The sequence below is a fragment of the Jaculus jaculus genome, chromosome 1 (assembly GCF_020740685.1).
Source record: "Jaculus jaculus isolate mJacJac1 chromosome 1, mJacJac1.mat.Y.cur, whole genome shotgun sequence".
Classification (NCBI taxonomy): domain Eukaryota; kingdom Metazoa; phylum Chordata; class Mammalia; order Rodentia; family Dipodidae; genus Jaculus; species Jaculus jaculus.
Window position 1 is genome coordinate 152,327,496 of NC_059102.1, and position 15,019 is coordinate 152,342,514.

The 15,019-nt window shown below is 42.3% G+C and overlaps 1 protein-coding gene across 9 annotated transcripts in view; it reads left to right on the forward strand.

Moving 5' to 3' along the window:
• The window catches only part of Ehmt1 (euchromatic histone lysine methyltransferase 1), a 220,117-nt gene that overhangs the window by 87,925 nt on the left and 117,173 nt on the right, over positions 1 to 15,019 (forward strand). The gene's annotated exons all lie outside the window — the stretch shown is intronic.

Below are 15,019 nucleotides of genomic sequence, written 5' to 3' on the forward strand. Positions count from 1 at the left end.
TTTCAGTTCATGGTTTGATTTTCTTTAAAAATTTTTTTTATTTTTTATTATTTTTTTAAATTTTGTTGTTCACTTTTATTTATTCGAGAGTGACAGAGAGAGAAAGAGGCAGATAGAGAGAGAGAGAGAATGGGCACACCAGGGCTTCCAGCCACTGCAAAGGAACTCCAGACACGTGTGTCCCCTTGTGCATCTGGCTAACGTGGGTCCTGGAGAATCAAGCCTTGAACCGGGGTCCTTAGGCTTCACAGGCAAGCGCTTAACCGCTAAGCCATATCTCCAGCCCCTTGTTTATTTTTACTTATTTATTTGAGAGCGATAGAGAGAGAGAGAGAGAGGGAGGGAGAGAGAGAGAGAGGGAGGGGGAGAGGGAGAGAGAATGGGCACGCCAGGGCCTCCAGCCACACTGCAAATAAACTCCAGACATGTGCGCCCCCTTGTTCATCTGGCTAACATGAGTCCTGGGGAATCGAGCCTCAAACCGGGGTCTTTAGGCTTCACAGGCAAGCACTTAACTGCTAAGCCATCTCTCCAGCCCTGGTTTGATTTTCTTGATGCTTCTTGGAATTCATTCTTGGATTTAATCTTGTCTTCATTAAGATTAACCAGGTAATCACCTGGCTATCCTCTATTTTGTGACTCAACTTCAGTTCATTTAATCTCTCTTTCGAAGTCTTTCTGGTTTTCCTCAGGTGAGTTAAGCCTAGTGACAACAACTATGTGCTGTAAGAGATGATTATGTTACATTACATTTTACTTAACGCAGGGTCCACTGCTATTTTAACACCATTGATGACTACTCTCTCCCAAAAGGCCACATGCTACATAGCTCTTTCCAGCATTCTGACAGCTAGTCAACAAGGAGCTTACAAGTATAGCACCAGTTTGATTTTTCAGTGACCTGCAGTACCAAGCAAGTCTTTACCAACAAGGTATTACTATCCAGTTCTGGTGGATAACCATGAGCCTTTGCAATGTCCTATAATGTTTTGGGGGCATCAGGAACCTCCCTGGCCCCTAACATTATCCTGACCGTGACACTGAAATTTTTCCTTTTTAAAAATTACTATTATTATTTTATTTATTTTTATTTTTTTGTTCATTTTAATTTATTTATTGAGAGCGACCGAGAGAGAAAGAGGTATGGGGGGATGGTGGTGAGAGAATGGGCACGCCAGGGCCTCCAGCCAGTGCAAATGAACTCCTGATGCGTGCGCCCCCTTGTGCATCTGGCTAACATGGGTACTGGAGAATTGAGCCTCGAACCGTGGTCTTTAGGTTTCACAGGCAAGCGCTTAACTGCCCTATTATTTTATTTTCGAGAGAGAATGAGAATGGGCACATCAGGGCCTTTCAGCCGCTGTGATGGATGCACCCCTTTGTGTGCATTTGTAGCATTGCACACTTGTGTCACTGTGAGTCTGGCAATGTGGGACCTGGAAACTCAAATGTGCATTCTCAGGCATAATAGGCAAGCACTTTAACTGCTAAGCCATCTCTCCATCCTGACACTGAAATTTTTCTAACAATCTATGTCTTCTGGGCAAACCATTATCTGCATTGATAGGATACTTCTGCCCATTTTTATTCTTTCTCTCTAATTATTTTAGTTGTTTTGAGGTAGGGTCTCCTGCTAGCCTAGGCTGACCTGGATCTCACTCTGTAGTCCCAGGCTCCAACCATGGCGATAACTCCTAACACTTCCTTGAGTGCTGGGATTAAAGGTGTGTACCACCACACCTTTTTTTTTCCTTCAATATTTTATTTATTTTTGAAATTTATTTGAGAGAGAGAAAGAAAGAATTGCATGCCAGGGCCTCCAGCCACTGCAAATGAACCCCAGATGCATGTGCCACTGTGGGCATCTGGCTTTTGTGTGTCCTGAGGAATTGAACGGAGGTTCTTTGGCTTTGCAGGCAAATGCATTAACTGCTAAACCATCTCTCCAGCCTGACACACCTGACTTTTTTTATTTTAACATATAGTTTTGGCTAGCAAGGAAGTAGATTTCCATGTAACTTATTTGTATATCTTATCTTATTATTATTTTTTTTTTTCGAGGTAGGGTCTCACTCTGGCCCAGGCTGACCTGGAATTCACTATGTAGTCTCAGGGTGGCTTTGAACTCACAGTGATCCTCCTACCTCTGCCTTCCGAGTGCTAGGATTAAAGGCATGTGCCACCACGCCCGGCTATCTTAAATTTTTATTAAGCCTCCTCTCACTCTTCCTTTCCCACCCATCCCAGATCCCACAGACCATATGACTCCTCAGTAATCTGACCCTCTACTTACATATTCATAATATCCTTTCTTTAAGCCCTTTCTTCCCTTTTCTCCCTCATGGCCCATTTCCAGCTTTCTGGCCTCTACTACTGATTTTACTACAGTTCACATATAAATCTAAACATTTATAGCCACGATTCACATATGAGAGAGAACTTGTGGCATTTGACTTTCTGAACCTGGATTACCTCAGTATAATTCTTTCCAGCTCCATTCATTTTCCTACAAGCTTTCTTTTTCTTTTTCTTTTTTTTAGCTTTATTTTTCTTGATTGCTGAATATCTTCTTTATCTATTCATCAGTTGAAGGGAATCTAGATTGGTTTCATTTCCTAGCTATTATGCATAGAGCAGCAATAAGTATGAATGAGCAAGTATCTCTAATGAGTAGAGTCCTTAGGATATATGCCAAGGAGTGATATAACTGGATCATAGGGTAAATCTATTTTGGCTCAGTAACCTCCATACTGGAAAAACTGGCACTGCCAGTTTACATTCTCAACAACAATGCACAGGGGTTTATCTTTTTCCACATCCTCTGTAAAATTTATTGTCATATGTTTTTGTTTTTTTTTAAATTAAAAATTTTTATTAACATTTTCCATGACTGTAAAATATATCCCATGGTAATTCCCTCCCTCCCCACCCCCACACTTTCCCATTTGAAATTCCATTCTCCATCATATTACCTCCCCATTACAATCATTGTAATTACATATATACAATATCAACCTATTAAGTATCCTCCTCCCTTCCTTTCTCTACCCTTATGTCTCCTTTTTACCTTATTGGCCTATGCTACTAAGTATTTTCATTCTCACGCAGAAGCCAAATCATCTGTAGCTAGGATCCACATATGAGAGAGAACATGTGGCACTTGGCTTTCTGGGCCTGGGTTACCTCACTTAGTATAATACTTTCCAGGTCCATCCATTTTTCTGCAAATTTCATAACTTCATTTTTCTTTACCGCTGAGTAGAACTCCATTGTATAAATGTGCCACATCTTCATTATCCACTCATCTGTTGAGGGACATCTAGGCTGGTTCCATTTCCCAGCTATTATAAATTGAGCAGCAATAAACATGGTTGAGCATGTACTTCTAAGGAAATGAGATGAGTCCTTTGGATATATGCCTAGGAGTGCTATAGCTGGGTCATATGGTAGATCAATATTTAGCTGTTTTAGGAACCTCCACACTGTTTTCCACAATGGCTGGACCAGATTGCATTCCCACCAGCAGTGTAGAAGGGTTCCTTTTTTTCCACATCCCTGCCAACATTTATGATCATTTGTTTTCATGATGGTGGCCAATCTGACAGGAGTGAGATGGAATCTCAGTGTAGTTTTAATCTGCATTTCCCTGATGACTAGTGACGTAGAACATTCTTTTAGATGCTTATATGCCATTTGTATTTCTTCCTTTGAGAATGGTCTATTTAGCTCCAAAGCCCATTTTTTGATTGGCTTGTTTGATTCCTTATTATTTAACTTTTTGAGTTCTTTGTATATCTTAGATATTAATCCTCTATCAGATATATAGCTGGCGAAGATTTTTTCCCATTCTGTGGGTTGCCTCTTTGCTTTTTTCACTGTGTCTTTTGCAGTGCAAAATCTTTGTAATTTCATGAGGTCCCAGTGATTAATCTGTGGTTTTATTGCCTGAGCAATTGGGGTTGTATTCAGAAAGTCTTTGCCAAGACCAATATGTTGAAGGGTTTCCCCTACTTTTTCCTCTAGCAGTTTCAGGTCTGATATTAAGGTCTTTAATCCATTTGGACTTAATTCTTGTGCATGGCGAGAGAGAAGAATCTATTTTCATCCTTCTGCAGATATATATCCAGTTTTCAAAACACCATTTGCTGAAGAGGCTGTCTTTTCTCCAATGAGTATTTTTGGCATTTTTATCGAATATCAGGTGGCTATAGCTACTTGGGCTTACATCTGGGTCCTCTATTCTGTTCCACTGATCTACATGTCTGTTTTTGTGCCAGTACCATGCTGTTTTTGTTACTATGGCTCTGTAGTATAGGTTAAAATCAGGTATGGTGATACCACCAGCCTCTTTTTTTGTTGCTCAGTATTATTTTAGATATTCGAGGTTTTTTGTGATTCCAAATGAATTTTTGGATTGATTTTCTATTTCCATGAAGAAAGCCTTTGGAATTTTGATAGGGATTGCATTAAATGTGTAGATTGCTTTAGGTGTCATTTGTTTTTAATTTTAAGTTTTAATTTTAATTTTAATTTTTTGGTTCTTGGAGGTAGGGTCTCACTCTGGTCCAGGCTGACCTGGAATTAACTCTGTAGTCTCAGGGTGGCCTTGAACTCATGGCGATTCTCCTACCTCTGCCTCCCGAGTGCTGGGATTAAAGGCGTGTGCCACCACGCCCGGCTTATTTTTACTTTTAAGAGAGAGAGAATTGGCATGCCAGGGCCTCACCCACTACAGTTGAACTCCAGATGCTTGCACCACCTGGTGGGCATGTGTAATCTTGCACTTGCCTCACCTTTGTGTGTCTGGCTTATGTGGGATCTGGAGAGTTAAACATGGGTCCTTAGGCTTTGCAGGTAAGTGCCCTAACCACTAAGCCATCTCTCCAACCCTCATTTGTTTTCTCTTTCTCTCTTTCTCTCTCTCTCTCTCTCTCTCCCTCTCCCTTTCCCCCTCCCTCCCTCTCTCCCTCCGTCCCTCTGTCCGTCCGTCACTCCCTCCCTCTCTCCCTCCCTCCCCCCCCCCCCCCTTTCTTTCTTTCTTTTCACCCAGGCTGACCTGAATTTCACTATGTAGTCTCAGGGTGGCCTTGAACTCACAGTGATCCTTCTACCTCTGCCTCTCAAGTGCTAGGATTAAAGGCATGTACCACCACATCCAGCTTGTTTTCTTTTCTTTTAAAAAATATTTTTATTTATTTGATAAAGAGAAAGAAGCACAGAGAGGGAGGGAGGGAAGGAAAGGGAATGCACGCCACCAGGGCCTCCAGTCATTGCAAACAAACTGACACATGGGCCCTTTGTGCATCTGGCTTATGTGGGTCCTGAGGCCTGCAGAATTGAACCTAGGTCCTTTGGCTTTGCAGACAAGTTTCTTAACTGCTTAGCCATCCCTCCAACCCTCATTCTTTTCTTTTTTTTTTAAAAATTATTTATTTATTTATTTGAGAGCGACAGACACAGAGAGAAAGACAGATAGAGGGAGAGAGAGAGAATGGGTGCGCCAGGGCTTCCAGCCTCTGCAAATGAACTCCAGACGCATGCGTCCCCTTGTGCATCTGGCTAATGTGGGACCTGGGGAACCGAGCCTCGAACCGGGGTCCTTAGGCTTCACAGGCAAGCGCATAACCGCTAAGCCATCTCTCCAGCCCTCTATTTCTTTTTTGAGAACTGTTTACTGTTCCACAACCCACACACGTGTGTGTGTGTGTGTATGTGTGTGTGTGTGGTATATATTAAAAGGCTACTGATTTCTCTGTGTTAATTTTGTGTCCTGCTACTTTGCTCAAAGTGTTTATGAGCTCTAACAATTTTCTGGTAGACTCTTTAGGATCCCTAATATATAGAATGGTATCATCTGTAAATAATGATATTTTGACCTCTTCCTGTCCAACTTGTATCCCCCTTTAAAAATTTTATTTATTTGAGAGAGAGAGCGGGAGAGAGAGACCGACTGGGTGTGCCAGGGCCACCAGCCATTGCAAATGAACTCCAGATGCATGTGCCACCTTATGAATCTGGCTTATATGGATCCTGGGGTGTCAAACCTAGGTCCTTTGGCTTTGCAGGGAAGCACCTTAAACCACTATGCCTTTTATTTGCTGCCCTGGCCAGTGGGGAGTTAAACAAGGACCCAAGGGGAAATTAACCTGGATGAGAGACAAGAGATACAAAGAAGGAGACCAAGTATAGAGTCTGATCAAGGTCTCAAATTTATTCAGGCAAGCACAAGCTTATATACAGAAAATAAAACTTTCTAGACATTGTCTACGTGCCTAAAGTCTGCTCCACAAATGCCTCTGTGACTGCAGACTGTTTACCAAGGCCATATGATAAGGCCTCTGTGCCTGGAGATCCAAGACCAGCTGCAGTTCTCATGGTCAAAGTGCAGCTACAACTCCCAACAATTTGCACCTCTTGTCTTACTGCTATACCTTAAGACTTCCATAAGTATATTAAATAAAAGTGTGGGCAGTGTACACCCTTGTCTTATTCCTGATTTTAGTGGAAATGCTTTTTAGTGGACTTTTCCCCCATTTATTATAATATTTTCTGTAGGTTTGTCAGAAATAACCTTTATTATGTTAAATTATGTTCCTTCTCTTCCCAGTTTCTTTAAGACATTTTTAATGAGTGGATGCTCTGTTCTTTTTCCAATTCTTTTCTTTTCTTTTTTTTTTTTTAAATTTTTTATTTATTTATTTGAGAGCAACAGACACAGAGAGAAAGACAGAGGGAGTGAGAGAGAATGGGCGTGCCAGGGCTTCCAGCCTCTGCAAACGAACTCCAGACGCGTGCGCCCCCTTGTGCATCTGGCTAACATGGGACCTGGGGAACCGAGCCTTGAACCGGCGTCCTTAGGCTTCACAGGCAAGCGCTTAACTGCTAAGCCATCTCTCCAGCCCTCCAATTCTTTTCTTTAACTATTGATATGAACATGTGACTTTTATCCTTCAGTCCATTTATATTGTGTATTGCATTTATTGATTTGAATGTATTGAACCATCCCTGCATCTCTGGCATAAAACCTACCTGGTTGGCCAGTGTTTTTTTTTTTTTTAAAGAATTTTTTTCAATCTATATTCATGAGGGTGATTGGTGTATGATCTCCTTTCTTCCTCCAGTTTAATTCTGGCCTAGCAAAAGAAGTTTGGTAGTATTCCTTTTCTATTTTGAGAAGCATTGGTGTTAATTCTTCTGTGAAGGTTTGGTAAAATTTGCCAGTGAATCTATCTGGGCCTGGACTTTATTTGAGAGATTTTTTTTAAAATAACTGTTTTCCTCTTAGTGCTTGTCTTCCCATCCCTCTGCCCCCTAAGGTGGGGTCTCACTCTAGCTTAGCCTGACCTGGAACTCCCTTTGTAGTCCTAAGTTGGCTTAGAATTCACAGTTGATCCTCCTACGTCTACCTCACAAGTGCTGGGATAAAGGGTTCTGCCATCAGGTCTGGCTTCAGTGCTTTTATTGGTATGTTTAAATAGTTTACCTCATCTTGCTTTAATTTAGGTTAGTCATATATATCTAGAAAATCATTCATTTCTTTCAGATTTTCAAACTTAGTAGAGCATACATTCTTAAGGTATGTCCCTATGATGTTTTGAATTTCATTGGTATCTGTTGTAATGGTGTCCTTTTCACCTCTAATTTTATTAATTTGGTTCTCTTCTCACTTTTTGGTTTTTCGAGGTAGGGTCTGGTTCTAGCCCAGGTCCTGGACTTCACTATGCAGTGTCAGGGTGACCTCAAACTCATGGCAATCCTACCACTGCCTCCTGAGTGCTGTGATTAAAGGTGTGTGCCACCACACCTAGCTCTTCTCACTTTCTAAAAGTTATTTTTATTTATTTATTGGAGAGAGAGAGGCAGATAGAGAGTGGGTATGTCAGGATCTCCAGTCATAGCAAACAAACTCCCGACCCATGTGCCATCTGTGTATCTGGCTTATATGGGTCCTGGGGAATCGAACCTGGGTTCTTGGGTTTCCCGATGAAGTACCTTAACCATTAAGCTATCTCTCCAGCCCTCTCTCCTCACTTTCTTATGGTCAGTTGTTGTAAGGGTTTATCAATCTTGTTTATCCTTTTAAAAAACTGACTCTTGAGCTGGGCATGGTGGCCCACAGCTTTAATCTCAGCACTTGAGAGGCAGAAGTAGGAGGATGGCTGTGAGTTAGAGGCCACCCTGAGACTACATGCCAAGGCTTAGTGTCACTACAAATGAACTCCAGATGCATCTACCACTTTATGCATCTGACTTTATGTGAGTACTGAGGAATCAAACCCAGGTGTTTATACTTTGTAGGCAAGTGCCTTAACTACTGAGCCATCTCTCTAACCCCTAGCCTGTTTATATCATGGAAAGTTCTTGTTTCTCCTTAAATTATGATGGATAGCTTTGATGGATTTATAATCTTGGTTGACAGTTGTCTTTCATAACTTGGAATACATCATTCCCAGCATTTCTCGCTTTTAATGTTTGTTTTGAGTAATCTGCAGTTATCCTGATGGACTTGGTTTTATATGTGACCAGGTGCTTCTCTCTCTTCCTGTTTTCAAAGGTCTTTGTTTTCAGTATTTTAATTACAATATGGTGAGGAGAAGTTTTCTGATCTTGTTTGTTTGGTGTTCTAAATGTCTCTCCTGTATCTTTTTTTTTTTTTTTTTGAGGTAGGGTCTCACTCTAGCCCAGGCTGACCTGGAATTCACTATGGGGTCTCAGGGTGGTCTCGAACTCATGGCAAGCCTCCTACCTCTACCTCCCGAGTGCTGGGATTAAAGGTGTGCACCACCACCCCCGGCTTTCTCCTGTATCTTTATTGGCATATCCTCTCCCATTTTGGGGAAATTTTCTTCTATGAGTTTGTTGAGCCATACCTTTAGAGTGAAATTCTACTTCTCTACCCTGAATTCATAAGTTTGATTTCTTCATAGTGTCCTGAATGTCTTGAAATTCCTTCTTATAACCTCCTATTAGTTTGTCTTTCTCTTTGAATGTTCTAGATCTTCCATCTTGTCTTCTAGCTCAAATATTCTGTCTTCTCTAATCAATTCTGTTGATGAGGCTTTTTACAGAATTTTTTTTTAAATTTTTTATTTATTTATTTGAGAGCGACAGACACAGAGAGAAAGACAGATAGAGGGAGAGAGAGAGAATGGGCACGCCAGGGCTTCCAGCCTCTGCAAACGAACTCCAGATGCGTGTGCCCCCTTGTGCATCTGGCTAACGTGGGACCTGGGGAACCGAGCCTCGAACCGGGGTCCTTAGGCTTCACAGGCAAGCGCTTAACCACTAAGCCATCTCTCCAGCCCTTTTTACAGAATTTTTTATTTGACTTACTGCATTTTCTCTTCTTTTAAAAATGATTTGCTTATTTGAGAGCAATAGGAGAGGTACAACAGGGCCTCTAGCCATGCAAATGAACTGCAGACACCTGTACTACCATGTGCATCTGACTTATGTAGGTACTGGGGAATCGAACATGGGTCCTTCTGCTTCACAGGTAAGCATGCCTTATCCACTAAGCCTTCTCTCTAGTCCTTTTTTCCCTTCATTTCTGGTAATTATGAATGATACTTTTTAAATATTTCTATTTCTTTACTCATCTCTTGTATCAACCGCCTAATTTTGTTAAATTGGTTTCCTGTGTTCCCCTTTAGGAGTTCATTTCTTGTTTGATTCCTTTGATTTCTTCAAACATACTTACAATCATTATTTTGCCTGGCATTTAATCTAATGCAGTGTCACTGAACGTTATATCTGTGCCAGATGCACAAAGTGATGCATGAATCTGGAGTTTGTTTGCAGTGGCAGGAGGCTCTGGTGTACTCATATTCATTCATTCCCTCCCCCTCCCCCTCCCTTCCCCTCCCCTCCCTCCCCCCTCCCCCTCCCCTCCCTCCCCCTCCCTCCTCCCCCTCCCTCCTCCCTCCTTCCCTTCCCCCCTCCCTCCTTCCCCTCCCCCCTCCCCCTCCCTCCCCCCCTCTCTCTATACACACACACACACACACACACACACACACACACACACACACACACACGGTAGGTATATAGTTTGTTTTTGTTTTTGTTTTTGTTTTTCGAGGCAGGGTTTCACTGTAGTTCAGGCTGATCTAGAATTCACTATGTAGTCTCAGGGTGGCCTCGAACTCACAGTGATCCTCCTACCTCTGCCTCCCAAGTGCTGGGATTAAAGGCATGCACCACCATTATATTTTATTTATGTATATATATGAAAAAATGGAAAACTGAGAGGGATAATTATTAAATTACTTTATTTATTGAGGGAAGGAGAGCCAAGGAAAGGCACCTGTGTGGCTAGAGACCCCACTAGAAGGCCTGGGGGAAAAAGCGTGGAAAGAAAAAAGAAAGTTCAAGGAGCTCCTGCCATGTGGGTAGCTGGAGGAGATAAAGAACCCATGTGAGGGCTAGGGGTCCTCCTCGCTGGGCCTGGGCCAAACCAGCCCAGGTCCAGACGAGGGAAAAACTCACCTGTAGCTGGAAATTCCCAAGAGATGAGGGAGGGAGGGAGGAGAGGGAGGGAGGGAGAGGAGAGAGAGAGAGAGGGAGGGAGAGGGAGAGAGGGAGGGAGGGAGGGAGGGAGGGAGGGAGGGAACATGAACGTGAGCCTGCACTCTCCTTGCAAAGGTATTTATAACCTTAGGGTGGTGGGCTGTCTTCTGATCCAGGTGAACCAGAAGGCCACCTGGTTGGTTAGGGCTAGGGGCTATCTCAGGAAGAGATTAGCTCTGGCACCAAGTACTGGGGACTGCTGAACTTGACGAACCACAATGTTTAAATTCTATGAATGACCTCCCTCCCAAGAGGGGTTCAAAATAGGTCTGGGGCACTAGGCAAGAGATAAGAAGTCAGATCATCTTGGATTTCTAGTAAGTGCAAACTTTGCTGCACTTTTCACCTCCAGAGTCACTCTAACTCTATCCTCATCTCAATATCCTATGGCTTTGATTACTTTGAATTAGGAGCAGTGTAGGATGAATTTGTTGAGGGCCACTATTAACCTTGTAAAATGATAGAGGTTGGGTACTGTACATTTCTACAGATAGTAGAAGTTGTTGAGTCTATGGAAGGTTTTAGTTATGGAAAATAAGGAAAGGAAAAGGAGGACAGGATATGGAAAAAGGGGTTGGGAAAAGAGGGAAAGTAAACAAGTTGTGAATTGTAATAGTTGTAGAAAGATTACACTAATGACCTGGGTGGAGCAAAATACAGAACAATTGTAAAATCCAATTGAGCAATTAGCACATATACACAAAACAAACAGGCAGACTAATAAAGTCAAATGCCCCAACCTGACAGCAGGTGTTGGATCACACCCTTAATGCTGTCAACTTGGGAGGATGAGGTTCTTGATCTTCAAGGGATTCTAGGTCAAACTGGGTCCAAGTAAAACTCTACCCTAAGAAAGACAAAAGAAAAAAAAAAAAGGCACCATAGAAATATGAAAAGCTCTGGGTGTGGTGGTACATTCCTTTAATCTCAGCCCCTGGGAGGTAAAGGTAGGAGGATCACTATGTATTCAAGGCTAGCCTGGAATTACAGACAAATCAACAAACAGATATATCAAAAGTGACAAATATTAACTCCAAAAACCCTACTTATTTAAGAATGGCAAAGTCAACTAAAAAGTATGTCAATTAAATCTAACATATCAGTATTTTTGTCTTAGTGGGCTGGGTTTTAAAATCTTTTCCCTCTCTGGGATTCTTATTTAGCAACCTGCTCTGATGCAGTTAGCCCTTTCAGTGCAGGTCTGTATATACCAGCTTTAACACCTGCTTCCAGCTGGGGACTAGGATTCAGAACACATAAGTTTATGGGGGACACTTGAATCAAACCATTTCATTCCGCCCTGGCCCCCATAAACTGATAACCATACATGATGTAAAATGCAGTGTATTCAGTCCAACTTTAAAAGTCCCCATAGCTTTTATCAATCCCAATGATGTTCAAACATCCCCATAGTCCAAGGCCTTTTAACTGAGCCACAGCCAAAATACCAGTCAGGATGGAGGAATGGCTTAGTGGTCAAGGCACTTGCCTGCAAAGCCAAAGGACCCAGGTTTGATTCCACAGGACCCATGTAAGCCAGATGCACAAGGTGGCTCATGTATCTGGAGTTCGTTTATAGTGGCTGGAGGCCTTGGCATGCCAATTCTCTCCCTCCCTCCCCCCTCCCCCCCCTCTCTTTCTCTCATAAATAAGTAAAAAATAATTTAAAAAAAAAAACAACCCATAATGGCACAGAATAAACATTCACACTATAAAAGATGGCATTGGGCACAGGAAAGAAATATTCAACCAGTACAAAATTTAAAACAGGGCCAGGTGTGGTGGCACACATCTTTAATCTCAGCACTTGGGAGTCAGAGGTAGGAGGATCACAATGAGTTTGAGGCCAGCCTGATACAACAGAGTGAATTCCAGGTCAGCCTAGGCTAGAGTGAGACCCTACCTCAGGGGGAAGAAAAAATCCAAAACAAACAAACAAAACATCAAAATAAAATATCAAAATACTTAAAACAAACAGAGCAACATCCAACTCTGTAGCTACAAGTCTGACAACTCTAACTAGTGACAAGTTTCCAAGTCTGATAATAAGTCTCTGGAGTTCTAATTCCACTTTTCCATCTAAGCTACTCACAGTCCTGATAAACTTCATCCAGTGCCGCAGCTCTCTTTGGAAGCCATCCCATAGTCCTGGCATCTCCATTAGGTTTCCATTGCAACCCTTGCTTCATTCTCATAGCTCCATTGGGCCTTTACACAGGTTATCCAATAAGCCTGCTTCGCTTTGCACATGATTATTTCCAGAAACAAGACCAAGTTGCAAATTCAGTGTCCTCTCTTTCCTGCATTTGCTGTACTCCATAGTACCAGGTGGGCTACCAGTTTGTTAATACAGGGTTGTGTGTGGTGGGAGGGATAAAGCAGACTTTGAAGAGCAGGACACCCCTTCAGCATTCAGGCCCCTTACTTCAAAAGACTCTCTATTCTTCCTGTTGTCCCAATGCAGATCAGCTGGCCCAATCTCAGTGGTTGTAATCTCTCAAATGATTGCAGCTGAATGGGCAGCATTTTCCACCCAAAGATTTTATTTCTTTCTGTGTCATATCCCTGTGCTCACACAGTCCATTTCTATGCAATATAACCCTGCACAAGTTCTCAGGGCATGGGCATAACAGCCAGCCTCTTATACAAATGCTTCTAGCCCAGTCCAGGCAAAGCTCTTTCTTCTTCATATAAGCCAAACCTCATAGTCTGTAATTCTTACTGTGCTCAGGTTTTTCAACTCTAATCAGAATAGTCCACCAAGCTGTACTTAACATGCCCTGCAAGGTGTTTTTTAGGCCAATATTTCACATTCATCCACATTCCTCCTACAAAGCAGTTTGAAAAGATTAAAGCTACAGAATCAGGTTTCTAGCAGCAATGACCGCACTCTCATTACCAATTTTATACTGTTAACAGTCAGCTTAATGTTGCTGGCAGAAAACACCTGACCAAGAGCAGCTTATGGGAGGAGAAGGATTATTTTGGCTTATAGACTCGAAGCTAAGCTCCATGATGGCAGGGGAAAATGATAGCATGAACAGAGGGTGGCCATCATCATTTGGCCAACATTAGATGGGCAAAATCAACAGGAGAATATGTCAAACACTGGCAAGGGGAAGCTGGCTATATCACTCATGACCCACCCCCCAACGATACACTGCCTCCAGGAGGCTCCAGTTGCCAAGTTGCTTCCAGCTTGGGACTTAGCATCCAGAACACATAACTATGGGAGATACCTGAATCAAGCTACCATAGTTGGACTACATAAGGTTCTAGATTCTGCATGTCTGAGGGACTCACCAAATGCCCTTGTTACTGTTTTTCCATTGTTAATCCTCTTCAGTGTAACACTAGCAAATACAAGCCTGGCATGGTGGCACATTCTTAATAATACCATAACATATACTCAGGGGACTTAGGCAGGAGCGGTGCAAATTGAGGCCTGCCTGGGCTATAGAGTGAGTTCAATGTCAGCTTGTTACCTTGAACAACTAACTTAGTGAGACCTTGTCTCAGTGAGGGTAGTGGGTGTGGGGAAGTCTAACATTATCATTCAGTGGTGTATAGCATTTGTTTAGTGTGCATGAGGCCCTAGGTTCAATCCCAGATACCACCGAAAAAGTAGATCTTCTGTCTAATGAGTTAGTATATGCATGTAAATTTTTATCATTCTAGGTTATGCATTAAAGAGTGTAATTGCTGTTTATATGACTCTTGGCCTCTGCCTACTGAGTGTTGATATTACAGTTGTTTGTCATTGTAGATGGCCCTGATTTTTCTTTTTTGCTTCATTTGACGAAGTCAAGTTAATCACTTTTCTTTTCTCAGCAGTATTCGTGGTTAAATTTTGTTATAACTATTTCTTCAATTTCTTTTTTGTTAGTGTAGTGTGTACTTTAGGGGTTGTCAGCAGTGACCTCAACTCTCTCCTCTAGGCCTGTTTCTGCACCCCACTCCTTCTACATGTGCCAGCTGCTCTAGGAGCAGGTTGGGAGATGGCTCTGCCATTCTGCTATGTGGGAGAGGATAGCTGTTATCAGTGCTGAGTTGTTTCTTCAGTGTATTTAGTTCTCAGAGCTCACACTGCTGACCAGGGTTTGTCCAGGCAGAGGCTTCCCAGTGACTGCCGGGAAGAACAGCAGGGAGAGTGCAGAGGGTTCTATTCTATTTCATTCTTTTATATATGAATATTCTGTTTTCTCAGTACTGAATGTCAAAGGAATTCTGGTCTTTAACACTTTTCATTATGTATGATAATTATTTGTGTACACAGTGAAATTTCATTTGGTTTTTCAAGGTAGGATCTCACTTTAGCTCAAGTTGACCTGGAATTCACTATGTAGTCTCAGGGTAGCATTGAACTCAAGGCAATCCTCCTACCTTTGCCTCCCGAGTGCTGGGATTAAAGGTGTGCGCCACCACGCCTGGTGTAAAATTTCATTTTAACTGG